This window comes from Vigna unguiculata, chromosome 10 (genome assembly GCF_037176805.1).
Source record: "Vigna unguiculata cultivar grain cowpea cultivar isolate G323 ecotype 2 chromosome 10, ASM3717680v1, whole genome shotgun sequence".
NCBI lineage: Eukaryota > Viridiplantae > Streptophyta > Magnoliopsida > Fabales > Fabaceae > Vigna > Vigna unguiculata.
In genome coordinates, this window is record NC_140801.1 from 10,427,066 (window position 1) to 10,430,956 (window position 3,891).

Genomic DNA, 3,891 nt, shown 5'->3' on the forward strand with positions numbered 1-3,891 from the left:
TTTAATCTCTATATTTAAAATTTTGATTCAATTTAGTCACATCTTTTTTAAATTGAGGAATTTGGTCATTGTCCAATAATTTGTCCAACACATTTCAAAATAATATTAAAACTTGATGACAACTTATATATACAAGTTAAAATAATTTTTTAGAGTTTATACTCAAATAAATTCACCTAAATATTCAAATTAGTTTTATTTATTACATTTTTACATAAAACAAATCCTTATTTAAACTTATAATTTGTTTAAAAAACTAAAATATAAATGTAGAGTAATACTTGTAATTGTTAAAAATTTTACTTGTCACATTAAAAAATTAAAAATTATAAGTGTCATTTTACATTTACATTTTTAATATTTTTAAAAAATTATAAGTTTAAAATAGGGATGTTTTAGGTAAAAAAACATTAATTTGAATATTTAGGTGGAGTGATTTAATGTATAAATTCTAAAAAATATATTTTAACATGTATATTTAAGTTGTAATTAAGCTTAATTATTAATTTGGTCTTAAATTAGAGAGGAACCAAATTGCTTCATTTAAAACAAAAATTACGACTAAATTGAATCAAAAGTTTAAATATAGGGACTAAGTTGAAAATAAGCAATGTCATGTAGTAGTAACATGTGGCACTACAACTGTCTTGACACGACATGACATAACACAAGATCGTTTATGTTTTTTTATTCAAATTAAAATTAAAATTAAAAAAATTTAGAAAGAGAAAAAAATACCATGACTTAACACATGGCATGTAAGAACACGACGCTAATGTTAATCTCACATAATAATGACCAAATTGGATCAATTTTAAAAAAAAAGAACAACTTAATTGAACTAAAAAACAATACGAGAATGAAATTAAACCAACCTAACAAATATGATGACCAAATGTATAATTAAGCCTAAAAATAATAAATTAGCATTGCCTTAATGAATACTAAATAAAAAACTATTAAAAATAAATAAGGATAGTATCAATTTAACAAAAATTAACTAAAATAAATATGAAAAATAAATAAGTCAGTGTCAACTTAACATATGCTAATTAAATAAATATTAAAATAAATACCGTTGACTCATCATATGCTAACCTTATTTATTTTTAATAATATATAATTTTTAAAGTTAATGTCCACTAATCCGATGTTAAGTTATATATTATGAATCATTATGCATTCGTGACAATGAATATGAACCGTAGATTATTTTTAATCTAAAGACTCAAATGTAAAGATGATAAATCTTCTTACTCCTAACTTTTTTGCCTCACTTATTGTATAAATTTTGTCACACTTATCTTCTTTATTCACATTCATAAATCTTTTAATAGTCATGTCTTTCGTCGAGACACATCTCTTTCATTTACATTTTTTTCTCATCCCTTTCACCCTCATTCTTCTGTTCATTTCTTTTATTCATACGCAGGGGCGGAACTTAAGCTTGACAGAGGGGAGCCATGGCTCCCCCAAGGTTTTTTTTTTCTTTTATATATATATATATATATATATATATATATATATATATATATATATATATATATATATATATATATTGTTTATATAATTTAATTTTTAAAATTTTTATTTAAATTTAAAAATCAGGTTTTTCTTCTTGTAATTTATTTTACTTCTTCATTTAATTTCTTTATTTTCGGTACCTCCATCTCTTTTTCTATTTTTTTTATTCCAATTTTCATCATCAATCTCTTATCATTTTCAAAATCAAACGGCAACATAACAAAATTGAGGAGTTAAGAAACATTTTGGACCGAACAATTATTTCTTTTGAGTAAGTTCATTTTTTACCCTTTTTTTTTTGAAACAATATGTTTTCCTCTTGTATGTGGCTTTTCTACGCTCTAGGCATATCTTTATGATCATAAAATCATGCTCTAATTGTTGATCAAACTCTCTTTGTGTAGATAGAACTATTTTAGCTTTTGAAGTTATATAGGGAAAGAACAATATTAGGAATCTACTTTAAGATAAGGGAAGCTAATTATTTACAAGGTGTTAATTTTCTTAATATATTGAGTCTTGGTTTTGAGATTTAATTTGGGATATTCATAATTTATCTTTTCCTAAATAGGTGAGAGGTGACAAATTTCTATTAGAAAAATTATGATAAAAAGTAGAAGAATTGTTTCTTTTTACAAGAGGAATATTTGTGATGAAAATGAAAAAAATGCATTTACATCATCTAAACTTGAAAAACTCACGATAATTCAAAAATTGAAGAAAATAAAAAACAACTCTTTAAAGTTCCTAGAGTTACATATAATGAATTTGAAAATGCTTTAGAACGTGATCCGGGTAAACGTCCTCAAACTTGGCAATACCTATCAAATCAAATTAATGAGGTACGAAGGACTTATCTAAAATGGGGTCCATATCAAATGCATCTAGAAAACTATCCGTTGTCTAGTAAAGATGGTTATCCAAGAAGATATCAACACACATGGTTTAGCTTATTTCCTTCATGGTTAGAGTATTCGGTATTTGCTATTAAAAGATGTTGCATATTGTTTATCATACTATCTTTTTAGTAAAAAATCAAGAGGACAACCTGACTCAAATGTTTTCATTGTTACATTGAAGTCTAATTGACATTGAGTTGATTGTCATCAACATGTTTTATCTTTTTTTGAGTGTTTTTTATAGGTTTTAAAAGTTTTTATAGCAAGGACTATGATCATCTATATTGCAAGAGATATTACAACAAACTTTATTTTTTATTCAATTATTCAAGTTTTTAAAGTTACCTATAGTAACTTTTGTTGTTTTTAATATATGATTGTTGATAAATAAACTTTATGTTACACTTTCATATATATATATATATATATATATATATATATATATATATATATATATATATATATATATATATATATATATATATATATATATATATATATATATATATATATATATATTATCATTTTTTTTTGGATTCTATTATCATATGTGCTTGTTTTTAATAAAGAAAATAATGTGAGGAAATAATTTTTTTAAATATAAAAAAATTTATGTATAAAAAATATAATTTGGCCCCCCTAAAATTTTGGTCCAAGTTCCGCCACTGTTCATACGCATTTCCTTCATCCATATTCATCCTTTTCATCAATATTCATCTACACTAATCTCCTTCAACCTTTGTAGTATTTTTTCTTTTGCGTTTATGTTTATTGAATGTAGAGGTCTTTTACGTGAAATTTTTTTCAAGTTACTATCATTAGCATCAACCAAATCAATGTAAATTAATTTAACAATAAAAATAGATTTAATTTAGGTTCGATAACCGAAGTTAAATTGAATAAATTTTAAAATAAAAATACATTAGTTTCTGTTTGACTGATGTTGAACTACTTTAATTAAAATATTTAGTCGATGTTACTTAGAGCCAGCCTTCAAAAATTGATACTAACGAATTAGTGTCTTGATTTTGGAGTTGTATGCATGTGTGATGCAAATTTGACGTTAATGACCATGTAGGTTCAACTTTTCTTTATTGGCGTCGGCTTTTAGTCAATGCTAAATATATGTTTTCTTATAGTAATATCTTAATATTTATAACTCAGTTTATAATATAAGCTACTAAAATTCACTTTTTAACATGTTTTATAAGTTCTTTTATGATTTACATATAAGATTTTGTTCAAATAATTACAAATAATATTCGGGTTAAATCCTTTTGACCTGTCTCAAATTTACCTAGAATTTGTATTTGTTCTTGTAGGGTTGACACGTTTGTACAATATCCTTTTGAGATGTATATGCTCTTAATCTGCGATGCTTTCTCCTCTCCAACATCCTTACTCCTGATTTGAGATTTTGTCTCCTCTCCTAGTGCAATGTCGAGGAGGGAGGGGGTGCTTGTATTGC